Below are 21,556 nucleotides of genomic sequence, written 5' to 3'. Positions count from 1 at the left end.
TACCGCTACTTATCTCCGAGAAACCCGAAGGGAAGTCTTCCGTAATTCGTAGTTCCTTTAATCGTTCGCAGCTTATCTGAAAGTCAGGTACCCAATGGAACATTATTAAAAATCTCAGCGGAGTACGAATATCACTGGTAAAGGGAACAGCGTGGCCATCTCCAAAACTCTCGATTCCGTGTTGACAACCTAGCCAGAACATCACCAGTGATATGCATAAGGTCGTATCTCGGGTGTTTTCTTGTTTCTTTCTAGATAAGTCGTTAATATTAAGCCCTTTGTTAAATGTTACTTTTCTTACATCTTCTTCTTCTTTCCTGGCCGTACGTGTGCTCACAATGGACACTCCCAACTAACACTCGGGGATGCTCTCCTGATCCTTACTCCGAAAATCGTAAAAGTAAACCCGTAAAAAGTTATAAGTAGGACTTAAAGCAAATAAAATTATTATTATTATTATTATTATTATTATTATTATTGTACCGGGCGGTACACCTCTACTCTGTTTATTTAAAAGTTGCGCCAGTTGAAACTCCTCTTCTGGAGGAAGGTTGAACTTTATCTATTCTATTAATTCTCTACTTTCTCAGAAGATGTCACCACGTGGAAAATTTTGAGTTTTTGAACTGTGTCACTTTTGATGTGTTTTTGTTTCGCTTGAAGTAAGAAGTGTGAACTTTCTCTTCTAGAGGACACTACTGAAGAATTACAATAGTGCAACCTTGTGCGAAATCAAAGAACTATTTTGTTGGAGAAATTTTTATTTCAAAAGTTTGTTTCTTGTTAAATTTCTTTCTGTTATTGTTTAAGTTGGCTGTATACCCCTCTTTTTCCCCTTAGTTTGGATCTAGCCAATCCCGAATTTCTTTAATTAATTTTCCACCAATAATGTGTTTCTTTTTCCTCTATGTAGGGGTTTCTTTTCCCGAACCAATAAAGATTTTGTGGGAGGGCGTTTTATTTCCCCTAACGCCTAGAATCTTCCGCGAGAGGATATAAACTGCTGATTTTGGGGTCTCCGGGCCACTTCTGTTCCATCTTTCAGTGTATTAAGTACATAGCAGGAGGCGGGAAGCGCCTCTTTCCTCGGCAGCGATCTACTACCAGGTAATGGCCTATTAATATCTTCTTTTCTTGCTAGGTCGGCAGTTTAACTCTCGCGGCGGGTTCGAAGCGTTTTCCATCATGTAACCTTTTCCTAAAATGTAACTACTCTTTTCTTCTTTTTCTTGTAAAGTTACCTATTGGGATAGAGAGTGCTAACCCTCTCGAGCTCCCACTCACATTTGTTTTGAGGTGAACTTATTTTCTCAAACTTTTCTTCGTTTATGTAATGTAAAGTGTTCTTCTCTAAGTCACCTCTGTAGTATGGGATTATCCCTTGCGTTAGTGGCCCAGAGCCAGATTAGGTTTTAAAAGCAAAGTGTATTAGGAGTGCAAGTTCGCCTCCTCTCAAGTTGTATTTTAGAGGTCATGTATTAATCTTTTCTCACCTAATAGACCTCAGTAGGTTGGGTATTTTACCCCTGTGTATATGTCCTTTGAGGACAACTCGAAAGTTGAGTTTGGTGTGGCCTGGGAGAGGCTTAACTTTAAGAGCGAGTGGCTCTTTTCTAAAACTGAGAGTTGTATGCCTCGAGGAGGCTTTGCTGTGTAATTTGGAGCAAGGGCTCCAGGGTTTGAGTGGGGTCTTCTGCCCCTTTTGTTGAAATTGGTATATCGTAAAGTTGAGCTAGTTGCTCAAGAATTGTGTTTTCAGGGCTCGAAGCCCAAATTCTTTAATCCCTGTAATTGTACATTTCAAGTTGTATTTCGGCTACTAAGTACCTGTTCTATTTGTTGTTACCTAATTTTGAAAAGAAAATATAACCTTGTTAAATTTTAAAATTTAATTTCTCTTTAGTAGCTTGAGACCCATTCACACCCGCACCTTCTTTCACCTCTACCTACCACGGATATCTCCGGTAACAAGTGGTAGCAGAGCGTGGTTGAATGGGTCTCAATTTAGCCCCTTTTGACGGCTAAACATTGCTTTGATTCGACCTCTAACAATTTTCTTAGTTGCTGGAATTTTTGAGTTTTTCAAAATTGTTCTGTCATCATGCCCGGCCCTCGCGATGTTCTCCTCCTTAACTACTTGCGTAAAGAGGAGTTGATATATGAGTTAACTATCAGAAACGTTCAATCTGGAGGCACGGTTGCAATAGATACTAACAAGCTTAGAGAGTCCCTTGATTTGCCCATTTCCATCCCCAATTTGGGAGAGAAAGAAATTGATGACTCTCTTTCCACGATTGTCGAGAATATTACTGGGCTAGCATCGGTAGTCAGCTTTTTTGATGAAAACGATCCGTCTCCTAATCAAATTAAGCGTGTGCAAGGCAGGCTGTATCACTTTGCAAATAGAGTTAATGATCTGTTGTCTCTAAAGGTGAATGACGTCCAGAGGAAGGACGCTAATACGCTCCTTGAAACTATTTCTGAATTGTCTAATAAGGTCACTCAATTGCTAACCGGCGAAGTTCCTCCCAAAACTGATCAACCCGCCACGGTGAATGTAGGTAACGAGGAAGAGCCTCCTCAGGGAGAAGTCAATAGGATAACCGTTGCTGCTCAAACTATCTCTGCCCCATCGAACAACGAATCTGAACGCCGTGCGTCATTGAGTAACATCCGCTCTGAATTAACTTCTTTGCCATTGAAACCTTTAACGACTATGTCACCTGGGTTCAGCAGCTTGCCTCATCCGTTGGCAATGTTGCTTAGAGGTATCTCTAAGTTTTCCGTCAACACCACCAGTGACGTAATTTCATTTTTAAGATTTCTAGTGGAATTTCAGGATCATGCCCTTGTGTTTTCTCTTTCCCCATGTCAAATTTTGCAAATTATCTATCCTTATGCTATTGGTGTTCTATCTGACAAAATAGTTAGAGCCATTGCCGAGCAATCTTCTATTGAGGATTTCCATGCCCATTTGCTAGCTAACTTCATCCCGGCTAGGGCCAGGTCCTCCCTTATTCAGAAATACTATTATCGGGTACAGCGCTTGGATGAAAACCTGGCAGACTTCATCCAAGATATTAAGTTTTATACTAGGGTGTTTGCTCTCCACTTCCCTGAGGATCAGATCGTGCAAGCTATTGTCGAAGGGATTTCACCACCCTACAGGTCATATTTGTGTTTCGCGGCGTGCCCGCAAACCTTCTCTGAACTGGAAGCATTAGCCGTCTCTGCGGAAGGAGTTAGGTATGCCGATTCCTTGCGTGTGGCGAAAGAACCCCCGCCTTCCTTTAGTAGCACTCGGCCTCCACCTCGCCGACCAGTCAATCCCCGTAAATGTTATGCTTGTGGGTCGCCTGACCATCTGCGGAATAAGTGTCCTCTGATCAAGTCAAGTGGGACAAGGAATGGAGCAGGGTCATCACAAGGCTGTTTTAAGTGTGGGGCCTTCTCACATATCGCCAAGAATTGCCCAAACTCAAATAGCACCCCCTCCTGCTCAACTTCTGGTGCAAATTCCAGCTATTCCAATAATAAAAAGTGACTAGTGGCGTCGGCTGAGCCGACTAATCCATCTTCCCGAGACTTAGCCCCTAGTAAACAGGTTGTAAATGCAGAGAACGACCAGCCTTCAAATTCATCTTTTGAATGCCCTAAAGAGTGTCTTAGGATTGCGGCGGATACCCCCGCACCTGTTCCTTTTCTTAAGATTGAGTTAAATAACGAGCCTATAACAGCTCTCTTAGATTCAGGCAGTGTTTGTTCCATTATTTCGGCTGATTGGTATTCTAAATTGAAATCGGTTTGTAAACTCCCTGACTATGACTCATCTCCTGTTAAATATGTTTCGGCTAATTCATCTCCATTAGAAATTCTAGGTTCCTTACATGTCAAAATTCGGGTTTTTAAATTTACATGGAAGATCAAATTGTTTGTGGCCAAGCGTTTGTCTTGCCCCATCATATTGGGAGCGGACTTCATTTCTCACACTGGTCTTGTGCTCGATCTCCAGAGTAGGTCGTGCACATTCAAATTTGCGTCCAATTGTAGAATTCCCTTGTTAAAGTGTAATTCTGTATCATGTTCATCTATTTCGCCTACCCAGGATGAGATGTTGTTAGACCTTAGACATCTACCTGAGGAGCAGGCTGATAGTATTCGGAAACTGTGTCAGTCGTTTCCCGAGGTGTTCTCTGATACTCTTGGTGTTACTGACCTTATTGAATACAAAATCGAGGTCACGGATTCGATTCCTGTTCGCTTTCCACCGTATAGACTATCTCCACCTAAAATGAAGGCTCTGAAAGAAATCATCGATCAGATGTTGAAGGATGGTATTATTAGGCCCTCTAAGTCAGCGTATTCTTCGCCTATTTTTCTAGTCCCGAAACCCCAAGGAGGCTTCAGGCCTGTCATTGATTACAGGGCTCTCAATCGGAAGGTGGTGTTGCAATCTGTGCCCCTTCCCGACCTTCATTCTTGCTTTTCATGGTTTCGTAAGGCCAAGTTCTTCACCATCTTGGACTTGAATCAGGCCTATAATCAAATTCCCCTTGCCGAAGAGTCTAAACATCTTACTGCGTTTGTCACGGACTGGAATTTATACGAATACAACCGCGTGCCTTTCGGGCTCCCCACGGGGGCAGCTGTGCTCACTAGGCTACTAGATAGGGTCTTCTCCGACATCAAATTTGAGTACTTATATCACTACTTGGATGATGTCGTCGTATTTTCCGAGACTTTTGAAGAACATCTAGATCATCTGCGAGAAGTTCTGAATCGCCTTCGTAAGGCTGGGTTAACTGTCAAGTTGTCCAAGGTTGCCTTTGCTAAACCCTCTATGTCATTCCTAGGGCATATTGTGTCACCTGATGGTGTAGCAGTCGATCATTCTAGAACACAGGCCATCCGTGATTTTAAACCTCCTAAGGACATCAAAGGTATCGCTAGATTCATTGGTATGGTGAATTTCTTCAGGAAGTTTATTCCTAACTTCGCTAATAGAGCGGCGCCCTTAAACCTTCTTCGTAGGAAAGGCATCAAATTCGAGTGGGGACCTTCTCAACAAGCCGCTTTCGAAGATCTTAAATTAGCTCTCTGTAATGCCCCTGTACTTGCTATGCCTGATTTCTCGAAGAAATTCATCGTCCAAACGGACGCGTCGTCGTCAGCTGTAGCTGCAGTCCTTCTTCAAGAGACTGAACTAGGGAGGCGTCCCATCGCCTATGCATCTAGGACTCTATCGGTTCAAGAAGCCAAGTATTCCATCTATGAGCTCGAAGGTTTGGCAGTCTTATTCGCCTTAGAAAAGTTCCGTCTCTATCTGGAACACGTCAAATTCGATCTGGAGACAGATAATCAAGCCTTAAGCTGGGTCTTAGGTAGGCCGCGTCGTACAGGTCGTATAGCCCGTTGGGCCATCCGTATTTCTGCCTTCCAATTCGATGTACGGCATATCAGAGGTACTGAAAATGTTGTTGCCGATGGACTCAGCCGTATGTTTCATAACGACGTAGAGACCCACGAACCGGTCGACAGTTCATCACCTTCCGAGTCCATACTATCTGGTGTTAATGCCATCTTAACAGATGCTCCCATGCTTTTTAGGGATATTGAGAAATACCAACGTGAAGATCCGACGCTGGCTCCGATAATGGAAACCCTTTCTTCTGGGGAACATGTTGTCCCTTATGTTCTGAGGAATGGTGTTCTATGTTGCCCTTCGAGGCATGATAAGTTGATGAAAGTTGTTGTTCCAGCGGTTCTTGTACCTATGATCTTCAAATACTATCATGAGACCCCATTGGGGGGGCATCTTGGAATCTTTAAAACTCGTGAAAAGATTCGTGAAATGTTCATATGGAAAGGTATGGACGGTGAAATTCGAGAACTTGTAAAAGCTTGTAAATCTTGTTTGATCAGTAAACCCACCATGTCCACTAAAGTAGGCCTTTTGTCTTCTCATCAAGCGTCGCGCCCCATGGAACGCCTGTATATCGATTATGTGGGACCCTTCCCCCAGTCAAAGGGTAATGCCAACAAGTTCATCTTTGTGTGTGTAGATGGTTTTACAAGATTTTCCTGGTTATTTCCGACTAAGCTGGCTACCGCTCAGTCCACCATTACTTGCCTAAATTCTATTTTTGCTTCTTTTGGTCCGTGCCAATACATTTTATCTGATAATGCTAAAGCTTTTACATCAAATCTGTTTCGTAAATTCTGTTTTGACTTGTCCATCTCTCATGTAACTACATCTGCTTATTATCCTCAACCATCTCTGGCTGAACGGGTTAACCGTAATCTCAGGTCCGCACTCATTGCCTATCATCATGAAGATCCTTCCAGGTGGGACACGTCCCTGCATTGGATAGCTTTTGCTTTGAATTCGGCGGTTCATGAATCTCACAAGTTTACTCCAGCTTCTTTAATGTTTAAGTTTGTTCCCAACACGCCGCTCTCTAACCTCTGGTCTCTGAATGACATTCTGCCCGAGACAATAGATCCGGACAACATTAAAGATCTTTGGAAGAAGGCTAAAGCTAATCTTAAAGTGTCTCATGAAAAGGTTAGGGAAAGGTATGATCGTGGACGGAGACCCACCACTTTGAAGGTAGGTGACCAGGTTATGGTCAAAAATTTTGTTCCCGCGGGCAAGCTTGCCCCCAGATTTCATGGGCCTTGTATCATTCTCGATTTTCTTACGCCGGTTACCTTATTGCTAAGTAATCCAGCCACCGAGAGGATATTTAGAGTTCACCTGTCCCAGGTGAAACCGGTGTAATTTCTGTGTTAACTTGCTCCATATTATTTTGAAAGGATATGAAGGTTATATTTTTTTTTGAGTTTCACTTTTAAGGCATTCTGCCCCTTCTGTAATATTTTGGTTTTAGATGTAAGCCTTATGTAAAACCTGCCCCGACCCGTTAAACTGCCATCCTGTTCTTGCCACGGCCATTACCACGCTCCCGTCTCCTGCTCCACTCTACACAGTGGCTTAATGAATACCATGAATATCTGCACGCCGCTGGCCCCTCACTCTCTCTACAAGCCTGTACCCTCAAAGAAAATAATTGTCCAACACAATTCTGCCGCCTAGCTTTAATGTTTCAGCGCCCCCGCAGCCGCGCAGCGCCGTGCAGCGACTGGGGAGGGGGATGGGCCCCCTCCTCTCCAGCGAGGACGACATGTGCACGGCGAGCCGGAGCTCACCTCCCGGCCAAGGCTGATGTGCGGCGCACGACCTGCTACATGCCCGCAGCCTGTATCTGTTCACCGCGGGCGCGGCGTACTTCAACACCTCTGCTCCCCTCATAGTGCGGGCGAGCGGTATCTCAGGGTACTTAAGGGGTCCGAACGGCCTCCGTTGGACGCAAGCTGCAACGGCCGGTCTGGCCATCCGACTCAATCTACATCAACTACATGGACAGTTACTATAAGAGATAACTACATTTGGGAATTTAACAACAATATTTGGTGGACATTGCAAAACTTTTCTTCACTTTTAAGCATTAAAGGTTTATCTTCAGAAATTCAACTACTACAACAGAAAAACTTTACTGCACCTGCAACAACAAAATTTTGAAATTGCAACCAACCAAATTACTAAAATCTTATAAATGCTTCCGCAATTAATCTTAACATCAACATCAAAACTTGGACCTTATTTTGGAAACAAAGCTTATGTTCTTCTGTGTTACCCCTTGGAGGAACTTTTGAGGGGGGAGGTCTGTACCGGGCGGTACAACTCTACTCTGTTTATTTAAAAGTTGCGCCAGTTGAAACTCCTCTTCTGGAGGAAGGTTGAACTTTATCTATTCTATTAATTCTCTACTTTCTCAGAAGATGTCACCACGTGGAAAATTTTGAGTTTTTGAACTGTGTCACTTTTGATGTGTTTTTGTTTCGCTTGAAGTAAGAAGTGTGAACTTTCTCTTCTAGAGGACACTACTGAAGAATTACAATAGTGCAACCTTGTGCGAAATCAAAGAACTATTTTGTTGGAGAAATTTTTATTTCAAAAGTTTGTTTCTTGTTAAATTTCTTTCTGTTATTGTTTAAGTTGGCTGTATACCCCTCTTTTTCCCCTTAGTTTGGATCTAGCCAATCCCGAATTTCTTTAATTAATTTTCCACCAATAATGTGTTTCTTTTTCCTCTATGTAGGGGTTTCTTTTCCCGAACCAATAAAGATTTTGTGGGAGGGCGTTTTATTTCCCCTAACGCCTAGAATCTTCCGCGAGAGGATATAAACTGCTGATTTTGGGGTCTCCGGGCCACTTCTGTTCCATCTTTCAGTGTATTAAGTACATAGCAGGAGGCGGGAAGCGCCTCTTTCCTCGGCAGCGATCTACTACCAGGTAATGGCCTATTAATATCTTCTTTTCTTGCTAGGTCGGCAGTTTAACTCTCGCGGCGGGTTCGAAGCGTTTTCCATCATGTAACCTTTTCCTAAAATGTAACTACTCTTTTCTTCTTTTTCTTGTAAAGTTACCTATTGGGATAGAGAGTGCTAACCCTCTCGAGCTCCCACTCACATTTGTTTTGAGGTGAACTTATTTTCTCAAACTTTTCTTCGTTTATGTAATGTAAAGTGTTCTTCTCTAAGTCACCTCTGTAGTATGGGATTATCCCTTGCGTTAGTGGCCCAGAGCCAGATTAGGTTTTAAAAGCAAAGTGTATTAGGAGTGCAAGTTCGCCTCCTCTCAAGTTGTATTTTAGAGGTCATGTATTAATCTTTTCTCACCTAATAGACCTCAGTAGGTTGGGTATTTTACCCCTGTGTATATGTCCTTTGAGGACAACTCGAAAGTTGAGTTTGGTGTGGCCTGGGAGAGGCTTAACTTTAAGAGCGAGTGGCTCTTTTCTAAAACTGAGAGTTGTATGCCTCGAGGAGGCTTTGCTGTGTAATTTGGAGCAAGGGCTCCAGGGTTTGAGTGGGGTCTTCTGCCCCTTTTGTTGAAATTGGTATATCGTAAAGTTGAGCTAGTTGCTCAAGAATTGTGTTTTCAGGGCTCGAAGCCCAAATTCTTTAATCCCTGTAATTGTACATTTCAAGTTGTATTTCGGCTACTAAGTACCTGTTCTATTTGTTGTTACCTAATTTTGAAAAGAAAATATAACCTTGTTAAATTTTAAAATTTAATTTCTCTTTAGTAGCTTGAGACCTATTCACCACCCAGCACCTTCTTTCATGCTTAACTACCGCAAAAACTCGGTAACAATTATTATTATTCTTATTATTATTATTATTATTATTATTATTATTAGGGATGGATGCGGTTTGATGTCTCCACCACTGGAATGCCGTTTCTGTCCAAGGCCTTTTCGGCTGAACGCCACCATGTTTCTCTCGGACTGCTGTGTTGTTGTGTTGTATTTTGAGGTTTTTAGATAACCATTTTAATTGTAGATATTCCTACTTCTTTCTTTGTTCGTATTGGCCTACTAAGGACCACGATATTTCGGTTGTCTTCTCTGGGCTTAGCCCAGCGCTCCTTCATTCCATGCCGGTGTTGCTGTTTTCTTTCCTTCATCCACGTCTTTCCCGTCTTCAACTTTGGCCTTTCTTGAGTACGTAGAATCAGAGCTATTTTGGGGAGTGGATAAGTGAAATATTCCTATTATTATTATAATAGAAAAATACAGAAACTTGTCGAAGGAAATGTGTGAATAAAGCAGCACCCTTCCGCATTTTCTCCTCGTTAGTGTTAAAGGGAGAATCTCTGCCCAAGTATACTTCCTCTTACAACAATAATCACCACCACCACCACCACAACTGATATCTGCTGTCAGAGATGAGATAGGAACCTCCATCTGGTGTAGGTTCAGAGTCGTATTGCGTGGCTATCGATGTGGATCATATAATTGAAGAATGAAGTTTACTTTTACCTCAGCTGAAGTCAGACACTACACTATAAATGATGGCTTTTCAACATTTCATCAGTCAATCAATGAAGCGTTAAATGTAGAACGCTGCGGTGCGTCATGGACTCCGGTTAGCAACACTGTCTGCCTGTTTCACGGTCTTCACTTTCAATAATACAACAGCCTTAATTAAGATCCGATATGATTCATGGGTATGAATCACTTCCTTTTAAAACGGGAACTTCGATAGGAGACGAAAGGCGGGCAATGCTCGTCCTGAAAGATGGATATCTTACTTTTTCTTAACCGAGCTCGATAGCTGCAGTCGCTTAAGTGCGGCAACTATCCAGTAATCGGGAGACAGTGGGTTCCAACCCCACTGTCGGCAGCCCTGAGGATGGTTTTCCGTTTTTTCCCATTTTCACACCATGCAAATGCTGGGGCTGTAACTTAATTAAGGCCACGGACGCTTCCTTCCCATTCCTAGGTCTTTCCCATCCCATCGTCGCCATAACACCTGTCTGTGTTGGTGCGGAGTAAAGCAAATAGCAAAAAAACTTTTTCTTGCACAAGGGGCTAGTTTATTAATTGCAATATATTAATTGGAGTTTATAGATGTGCATATAGCAAGTGATTTCGCTACTGAAGAAAAACAAGTGTAGCAACCTTAATTTGAATGCGCTGATTACAGATCTGAAGTTCACTTTTCTATCACGTCACCATTTTAAAATATCATTATAATCGATCACGTAACATGGATATTTTCGTGGGTTCGAGACAGTGACGCTCCATGTGTATATGTTGGCGCCGAGATCATATTGCGATGAACAGTACGTGTAATCTGAGCTAATTACGGAGTGGATAAATCAATTATTGCATGAAAATGATTGTTGATTTGATGAACAAGGAATCTATAAACAGAGAGTAATGGTTATATCCGGGATGTTTAGGCAGTAATAGGTTAGAATTCAAACCAACTTATCTGGTAGGAACCGTCGTCTACCCGCTCTTCCGCAGTGTAGTGAGAGTAACATAACTTTTAGGGGTTCTAATAGGCCGGGACACTATTGCTTATGGAAATCTCATAGCAGAACTGTTGTCCGGGTAGAGTATACTTGTTATTTAGTTTAGCGTGATTACATTCTAACCTATTACAGCCCCAAACATCCGGGCTCTGGTAATGGTAATAGCAGTGTGAGTAAAACTAGTGGCCACGAACCTACTACGCTGGCGTAGCAGGGGGAGAGGTGATACTCCCACGTGGCGCGCCCCAGATGGTGGATAGGGGAGTCGTAACCGGCTTGCCGGCGGACTTGAGGGAAATAAAATATATCTCGCGGACCAAACACACAACCCCCTGTGGGTGGGGCACACAGACGAAGAATACACCCACGGTATCCCCTGCCTGTCGTAAGAGGCGACTAAAAGGGGCGACCATGGGATGATTGTCTTGCAACCATGAAACTACTTGTGATTAGTACCACCACGCGTAGAACATCATGGGTCGCTTTTACTTGCGCGTACCACTATATTAGGTACCAAATAGGTTTGTGATTAGGAGCACAAAGGAGCACCGTGGGGTCGGCTTTCGCGCCACCATATGAGCTGGACCATGGGATAATAGCTACCATGGTTCTGCCTTGCCTATGATTAGTAGCACTATATGAGGAACACCACGGGATAGTGCAGGTCCCTGTGGTTAGTATTCTTATGTGATGAACACCATAGGGTTGCGTTGCCTGTAAATGGCGCCGCAATGTGAGAAAAACTATAGGTCTGTATTATATGTCGAGTTTTTTATAACCTGTGAGTAGTACCATAATGTGTGGAATACCGCGAGTCTCTGCTACTTTTGATTACTACCGCAATATGACAAATACCATGGTTCTACTTTCCTAGCGATAAGTACCGTTATGAGGGGCCGATAACTTGGATTTTGGACCCTCCTTTAGACTGCAAGCATCATCGATTCAATATTACGCTATAGCAGCAGTCCCTTGGTCAGTAATACTATTGTTTTACGTCAGTTTGTGAAAATGTAAGGCATTGCGGGTTGCATCCGCTGATTGTTTTAAACTCATATCCATCCATTCATTCTTCGTCCTCACGTTTTGAATTCTGGTCAGTGGAGGATTTCGGACTTTTAATTTGTAATTCCATTTCGTCTCATTTCGTACCATTAGGGGCCGATGACCTCGATGTTAGTCCCCTGTAAATAACAAGCTTCATCATCAGTAAAAGTAGTGGCGACAGTGAGGAACTGATGAACAAAAACGAAATGTAAGATTGGATTTGTACTATACGACGCAAACAACATTGAATATAGCTATTTGTGTTGGAAAAAGATATTTTATGCTCGACGATACCAAAATATAAATATTATGTGCCAGAAAACTGAATCTTAATGAGGGTCATTATAGTTCAAGTTTCATTATGATACGGGTTCTACGCCAATCAGAGTTCATATTTTCATTATGATACAACCGTTTGAACAATTAGGTAGGATAGCAATGCGCCTGCGCTTAACGTACTAGCTTCACAGTCGTTTCCAAAATCAAACATATCGGACACACCTATTTACATCAATGCACCGTCTACTTCCAATATTTAAGAGCACGCAGCTGTGAGCGCGCATCCGGGAGGTAGTGAGTTCAAACTCCACTGTCCGCAGCCCTGAAGTTGATTTTCCGTGGTTTCCTACTTTCACACCAGGCAAATGCTGGGGCTGTACCTTAATTAAGGCCACGGCCGCTTCCTTCCCATTCCTAGGCCTTTCCTGCCCCATCGTCGCCATAACACGTAAAACAAATAGCAAAGAAAAAAAAGAAATACAATATTCCACAACCACACGGCTCGTTCCCGCAAATTCACTTCACCAACTGTACAATAAACAATATATATACAAAATAAGAGTTTTGTCTGTACATTGCTCAGAATGTAAAAAGGATGGTATTTCTGTATCAGTCGTGCACACAGGAACAAGGAAATGCAATTTTTACTTTTCCGTAATGTTGTCTGTCTGTCTGTCTGTCTGTCTGTCTGTCTGTCTGTCTGTCTGTCTGTCTGTCTGTCTGTCTGTCTGTCTGTCTGTCTGTCTGTCTGTCTGTCTGTCTGTCTGTCTGTCTGTCTGTCTGTCTGTCTGTCTGTCTGTCTGTCTGTCTGTCTGTCTGTCTGTCTGTCTGTCTGTCTGTCTGTCTGTCTGTCTGTCTGTCTGTCTGTCTGTCTGTCTGTCTGTCTGTCTGTCTGTCTGTCTGTCTGTCTGTCTGTCTGTCTGTCTGTCTGTCTGTCTGTCTGTCTGTCTGTCTGTCTGTCTGTCTGTCTGTCTGTCTGTCTGTCTGTCTGTCTGTCTGTCTGTCTGTCTGTCTGTCTGTCTGTCTGTCTGTCTTCGGGGAATAAGTCTCTACAATCTAGGCTATAAATAATTTTACTCACGCTGAGCGAAATGGTAGTTTAGGGGCAAATATTTTTAATGATGGTCGTATCTTAACAAAAATCGGTAGAGAAAGTCTAGGAATAAGTCTCTACAATCTAGGCCATAAATGATTGTATTCACGCTGAGAAAAATGATAGCTTAGGGGAAGGCCTATCATGGAATTCTCAAATATTTATGTTATTAGTGGTCATATGTTAATGAAAATCGGTATGCAAAATCAGGGAATAAGTCGCTATAATCTGGGCCATAAATAATTGTATTCACGCTGAATGAAATGGTAGTTTCGGGGTAGGCCTAAAATTTAATTCCCAAATAATTATGTTATTGTGGTCGTATATTTCCGATCATTTATGTCTTATAAATGATCAGGTGTATTCATAAATTTGGATTTTTGTTACTAAGTCCTTATCAGCGCCGAGTCACGTGAAAATGGGTAAACAGCATTTAATGAAAATCGGTATGTAAAGTCGGAGAATAAGGAACCACAGTCTACGCTATAAATAATTTCATAAGACGCCCTAATATCACTGAGTGGAAAGAAAACTAAATGTGAAAGCCTACAATATAGAAAGCTCATAAATTTGATCAACAATAACATTAAATTGACCATTGATTGTTGTGATGTGCTTTGTCTTCTGTTGCCACTCATCTCCGATAGATAGGATTACTGCCTACCGAGTATTTTTTTAAATTGTCTTAAGTCGCACCGACACAGTTAGGTCTTCTGGCGACGATGGGATAGGAAAGGGCTATGAGTGTGAAGGAAGCGGCCTTGGCCTTATTTAAGGTACAGCCCCACCATTTTCCTGGTGTGAAAATGGGAGGGAATCCACGGAATAACATCTTCAGGGCTGCCGATTGTGGGGTTCGAATCCACTATCTCCCGGATTGAAGCTCATAGCTGCGCGCCCCTAAACACACGGCCAATTGGACCAGTCGTACGAGTGTAACAGTCTGCCTAAATATTGGCGGGAAGTAGCTGAGGAGTTAGGTAACTTTCTTCTTTAGCATGCCATTTCTCTGTTTCATAAATTTTCCGATACTACTGGTACGTAACACATTGGTTCATCATAGCATTCGAACTATTCAATCCCTACTCTGAGGCACTGATTGAAATGAGTAGTGTGCATATTTAACGGAATAAAGGCAGAGAAGTGTTCACGGCTGCGGCTTGGTTATTCCAGCTCTGGAACTTTGGACTGTTAGATCGGCACCGTAGTACTGTTCGTTAAAAGGGAGAAAATGTGCAGTTTTTCATTTGATCGAGTATTTTTGTGTGATAACAATGCTTTCAATCGCTACATTCCTAATGACGTTTTTGTAATGGCTAGGGCCCGGATGTTTATGCAGTAGCAGGTTAGAATGCAAACTTACTGAAGCGAGTGAAAGTATAGTCTATCTGTACGACAGTAATGCTATGAGGTTTGCATAAACATTAGGAGTAGTACTTGTTACTCGCTCCAGTAAGTTTCGAGGTTCTAATGGGCCGTACCCCTAATGTTTATGCATACCTCATAGCATTACTGTCGTGCAGGTAGACTATACTTGTTACTCGCTCCAGTAAGTTTCGAGGTTCTAATGGGCCGAACCCCTAATATTTATGCATACCTCATAGCATTACTGTCGTGCAGGTAGACTATACTCGTTACTCGCTTCACTAAGTTTGCATTCTAACCTATTATTGCATAAACATCCGGGTCCTAGTAATGACCTATGTTGACTTCAGTTAGGAAAAGCACAAAGTCAGTCTTTCTGAGAATCCTGTAACGGAGCACGGGTACATCAGCTAGTATTTGAAATAAAGCTAGGTTATGATAACCTTCTACCAAAGCTTTGAAAACATATGACATTGTCAAGGTCTCTGATCCAATCACGGAAAATCAATAACCCAGCGCATGCGCTCTGTTCAGTAAACTCAACTGTCAAGCGACATTTCGACAGAAATTTATGAATATTTAAAAAATAGAGTTATAATTATCGTCGAGCATAAACAGACGCTCGTTTTATAAACATATAGGCTTGTTGCATAATGCACTATTACAGTACGAGTGGGATATTCTAAACGTAATCTTATCGCTTTAGTGGCTCTTGTGTACAATGCTTTGTTTCATACTGTAGAGAATACACATGTTTTAAATTAAATATTAAACTGTGAATAATTTTGATAGGGCGTCACGCAGATCATCCATGTTTGACTCAGACAGTAACGATTCATTGTTTTGTTATGAAAATGTTGCTAATAAAGATCTAAGAGACGTGTACATGGAGTTATGGAGTAATAAAACATAACATTAATGTTATTTGAAGCAGTGAAAAGTCTAGTACGCTACCATAGCCGTAAACATGGATCAGTTGTATAGCCCGTGGGCCAAGACTTTCACACACGCGTAACGCCCGTCCTTTGTTTACTCCACTCGCTCGCGACCTTCTCAGAAAGGATGTTCTGCAGCAGTGCTCAGTGCTGACAACCTCTGCACTTAGGAACTATGCTCGATTGTTCCCCTTTCTTGCCGTGCGGACGGTTTGGATTCTTGAAGTGGACAAGACGATTTCTTGCTGTGGACAAGACGATTGGTATGGGCGGTTAGGATTCTTGTCGTGGACAAGATGATTGGTATGGGCGGTTAGGATTCTTGTCGTGGACAAGTCGATTGGTCTGGGCGGTTAGGATTCTTGCCGTGGACAAGACAATTGGTCTGGATGGTTAGGATTCTTGCCGTGGACAAGACGATTAGTCTGGACGATTAGGATAGGATCTAGCTCTTTTATTGTGCTGCGGTTGGTAACGGATTATGATCAACATTCTTCACGGAAAGGAGATCACGAGCCACTTTTCATTGGTCAATAGGAATACAACTAGCTACTTCAGAAATGAAAATGGCGTATAATAGTCCTAATTAGGTTATAAAAGTGAATGTAATTCTAGGGGCGGGATGATGGGTTCCTGGACATCGCAATGAACACATCTCTCCTCTGAGACGCTTTCCAAGTAAGATTGCATTAATTTCCACTTACTTCTAGCATTAGAAATATGTTGGCCCATGGGCTATATTATTCCCAAACATGGTCCTCTGGTCCTGAATTAATGAAGGTAATACGAACTTTATTATATACTGTGATATTTTTCTGTTGGAAATGGATTAACCTATACATTAGTCAGTGTTGTGATGGCGACAGATTATTTGAGCTGGGAATGTAGAGACGCCATGTTTGGTGTAGTTGCGTGCAGTGCTGCGATCTGGCGGAGGAACAAGTCAGTAAGGTTATGTTTAGTGTTTGTATTACTGTAAAGCGGAGTTCAACGCTCACAGACGATTTCTAATAAAACTCTGAGGAATGTGTTTTCAGTGCGGTGAAGAAGACAATTACGTCACAGCATGAACAATAGTTTCCACTTGTATTACCGACATAAATTTATTGACTTCCAGGTAACTGAGTGACTTCTTTACAGAACTGGACATTTTTTACCAATTCTTGGGAAATAAAAGAAACTAACAAGTTGCTTCTCACCGGCGTTAATACTCGGAATACATGTGGGTAAACAAAGCAATTTACGATGAGCTTGCTCAATTTATATGTGACTCAATTCCGGCTGCGTGCGTGTCAATTTTGAAGTTTTATTTTATCCTATCAAAATGGCAGAGAAACGGATCTCTTTTGGGCCATTTGTGGCTGAAATTCTTATTATTTTTCTCGGCTAAACACCGAAGATGTCACCAGAGATCTCCTTGAAGATGAACTCGTTCGACAATGAGAGCCATGTCGATTGTTTTCCCCAACAGAAATCAGGATTGAATACCTCTCCCGGTTTCGATCCACGATGATTGGATCCGGATACAAACATTCTACTCCTGATCCACAGCGGAAAACAACAACTACTACTCTAACACAGATGATGGCACCTTGTTTGGGTTGTTATTATTGTTCATACACCTTCACTATGGACAGGTATGTCTTTCAGCGTTCACTCTGCAAGCCTCTGTGAATTTAATAAACTCCTCCACAGTCCTCTATTTGTAACTAGTTCTGTACCTCTTATCATTAAATCAATAGAAAATGAGTGTGTCCATCGCCGTCTTAGTCTCCCTCTACTTCTCTTATCCCCCATAACAGAGTCCATTATTCTCCCAGGTAACCTAACCTCCTCCACTCCCTTCACATGACCCCAACACCGAAGCCAGTTTATGACTACAGCTTTATCCATCGAGTTCATTCCTAACTTAGTCTTTACCACCTCATTCCGATTACCCTCCTGATATTGTTTCCACCTGTTTGTACCAGCAATCATTCTTTTGGATAAGATATCCTGAGTCCACCCGGCTTTCACTCCCGTAAAGCAAAATTGGTCTGAAAAACAGATGTAAAGATAGTTTCGTTCGGGAGTTGACTTCCTTCTTACAGAATACTGCGAGCTCACTACATTAACTTTACTGCACCTTAATTCAATCTCACTTACTGTACTACCATCCTGGGAGAACACACGTCCTAAGTACATGAAATGATCTACCTGTTTCAAATTTATATCCCCAATTTGACATTCAATTCTGTTGAATTTCTTACCTACTGACATCAGTTTAGTCTTCGAAAGGCTAATTTTCATACCATACTCATTGCACCTACTTTCAAATTCCAAGACATTAGACTGCAGGCTTTTGGCACGATCTGCCATTAAGACCAAGTCGTCAGCATAGGCCAGACTGCTTACCACATTTCAACGTACTGAATACCTTCCTGTCACTTTCAGTAGATGATCGATGTAAACTATGAACAACAAAGGTGTCCAACCCCTAAACTAAGAGCTCATTCTACCATCAATTCTCCCCGCAGCCCAATTGTCAACATAAATTCCTGTGATTGCTTTTATTAATCTACCCTTAATTCCATATTATTATTATTATTATTATTATTATTATTATTATTATTATTATTATTATTATTATTATTATTATTATTGACGGGAGTATTGACAGGATGAGAAAATTGAGGATTACAATTTTTAGACACCTAAAAGAGCGTTTTGATTTCTTTTGGAATAGTAAAACAAAAAACGCTTGATTTAAAGAAATACAAGTGGATTTGCATGAATTGAAAATTACTGCAGAACAAACTGAAAATAGAGAAGAAAAGAAGATTCTAAACAAGAAATATACAATGTTATCACTTAAAACATCAAAACGTAAGCGGTATATCAGCAGAAGAACGGGCTGCAAGATCGTCTAGAATGAAGAGTTTTTGGGAAAATAAGAAATTATCAATTTTTACAAATGAACTTGTTTCTTGATGTACTTATTTCTTGAAGATTTTATTGTATAAGGTTGATTTTGGTCCTCCAATGTGGGCGTAAACAGTGTAAATAAATAAATAAATAAATAAATAAATAAATGTTGTTGTGTTTGAGTCATCAGTCCACAGACTGGTTTGATGCCGCTCTCCATGCCACCCTATCCTGTGCTAACCTTTCATTTCTACGTAACTATTGCATCCTACATCCGCTCTAATCTGCTTGTCATATTCATACCTTGGTTTACCCCTACCATTCTTACTACTTACACTTCCTTCAAAAACCAACTGATCGTCGCCATAAGACCTATCTGTGTCTGTGCGACGTAAAGCCGCTAGCAAAAAAAAAAAACCAACTGAACAAGTCCTGGATGTCTTAAAATGTGTCCTATCATTCTATCTCATCTTCTCGTCAAATTTAGCCAAATCGATCTCCTCTCACCAATTCGATTCAGTATCTCTTCAAATTAAATAAATAAATTGAGCGGAGTAGCCACGCTTGTTGATGTGCTGCGGCTAAGGAACCAGACTGTGCACTACAGACTCCATGATGTACTGTATTCAAGAAGGACCCCCTCCCCCAATTTCCACGTCGAAAACATCTCTGGTTAGCTCACTTTCGGTGGGCTACGGCGGACGTCATCATGTACTGTAATTGCTCCAGGAAAGTGACGCTACTTGCTCGGACAGGCGCGTTGCATACCGTGGCGGTACTTGCAGTAACCGCACAGAGTAAATGTTATAATAATAATAATAATAATAATAATAATAATAATAATAATAATAATAATTTGGAGCATGGGTCATGCAGAATGAACATGCTACAGATTATAGAGTATAACACGGCAAGAAAATTATTCATCGCCTTATTTTTTACAATTGTCTTTACGTCGCACCGACGCAGATAGGTGTTATGGCAACAATGGAACAGGAAAGGACTAGGAGTAGTAAGGAAGTGGCTGTGACATTAACCACTAGTTTTCAAATAAAGGGCTTCGGAGGGCAAAACACTCGAATGCATATAATAGACTATTACGAATAGAGCCCTAATATTTAGGCATTAATGGAATAGAGTACAAACGTAACCGAAGCGATTAACGATTATTACTCCAGCCCGCTGAACGGTTCTGTTGTGATATTTGCATAAGCAGTAGGGGTAAGGGGTATTGGAACTCCTAGAAATCATGTTATCCTCGCTAAATTAGGCAAGAGCGAGCTGATAATACAAAAGAAAATTACTGTAAAGAAATTCAGAATATTTTGTTTTCGTTGCGACGTTTCAACAAAACAACAACATAATTAAAATAATTATAATTATTAATATTATTAGATTAGGAAATGAAGTCCTAAAGGATGTAGATGAATATTGTTACTTAGGCAGTAAAAGAAGTAATCGATGGCAGAAGTAAGGAGAACATAAATTGCAGTCTAGCACAAGCAAGCTATACCTTTCTTTAGAAGTGACATTTACTCACTTCGAACATTGATATAGGAATTAAAAGGATGTTTCTGAAGATTTTCGTCTTGGAGGGTGACATGATTTGGAAGTGAAATATGGAAAATGCGTAGCTCAGAAAGAAAGAGAATACAAGCTTTTGAAATGTGGTGTTACAGAAGAATGCTGAAGATGACATGGATAATCGAATCACGAATCACAGAATCGAATTCGTGAGAGGAGATCGATTTGGCGAAATTTGACGAGAAGAATGATAGATCACTTCTTAAGACACCCAGGTCTTGTTCCGTTAGTTCTTGAATGAATGAAGTGTAAGCTTTATAAGCGTCAGGGGAACCAAGTTACGAATGTGACAAACAGATTAGTGTAGACGTAGAAATGAAAAGTTAGCACAGGACAGGGTGGCATGGAAAGCTGCATCAAATCAGTCTATGAACTGATTACCCAAATAACAACATTATTGTGTTCCATTTCAATATTCTCTATTACTTATTAAAGTAAAGTAAAACAATATTAACTATAAAACGACAATATTTGCACAATATAATCTAGCACCTCTGGCGAGGTGTCCAAGAAATCTCTGGGGTATCTAGGATGAGAGCTCGTAGGGCTGACAGAATGTCAGATTTGCAAAGCTGTACCTACACACTGCGGTTGACACATCTGTCATGGCTAGATCGGATTTTATCCAGTGTCAACCCAACAAATCTTATTTTAATAGAGCAAACGCCTGAAAAGCCTTACATCTGATATGTTTTTGACATTTTTGACATGCTCTATTGGTGAAAAATATCTAATTCCCTCCATGGGAATTCAGAATTTTCCATTCGGAATTGCTAGGCGGGCAATAATTCCATTGTGGAGATTTATGTCCCGTATGCAGTTATCAGACTGTGCCTCTTATAAGGGCTTCTGATAAGTTCACCTGCGTACACCCCAGCGTCAGTGGATAGGGTCTGACACATCCCACTCTGATGAGTCTAGTGTCAGACCTAAGACGAAACGCTGGTTAAGAGAACAAACGCCTGAAAAGCCTTACATCTGATGTGGTTTTGATATTTTTGACATGCTTTGTTGGTGAAATATATCTAATTCCCTCCATGGGATTTAGAATTTTCCATTCTTATTTTAATATACAATAAAATCGTGCTTATCTAAAAATCTTAAAATAAGGCACTATAGTGCAGTGGTGAGACCAGAATGCCTTTACGAAAGTGAATGTCTAGTTTTGAACTATATTTTAGATAAACTGAGATTTTGAACTATATTTTAGATAAACTGAGAGTTCTACGAAGGTCGAATGCAAAAAAAAGAAACAACAAGAACGGAAATTAAGGAGTAATAAGGAAATACAGCAGAATGTAGAAAATATAGCAAACAATGAGAAAAAAGAGACTGCTATTCTTTTGGACATGTCTATAGAATAGATGATAACAGGTTGACAAAACAGATATTCAAGTACCATTGGGAGAGAAAATCAAAAATACTTTGGTTGCAAGAGGTCAAGGAAGATTAAGAAAGGAA

The sequence above is a fragment of the Anabrus simplex genome, chromosome X (assembly GCF_040414725.1).
Source record: "Anabrus simplex isolate iqAnaSimp1 chromosome X, ASM4041472v1, whole genome shotgun sequence".
Lineage (NCBI taxonomy): Eukaryota > Metazoa > Arthropoda > Insecta > Orthoptera > Tettigoniidae > Anabrus > Anabrus simplex.
The sequence above is the reverse complement of the archived record's forward strand: the minus strand, read 5'-3'. Positions refer to the sequence as shown.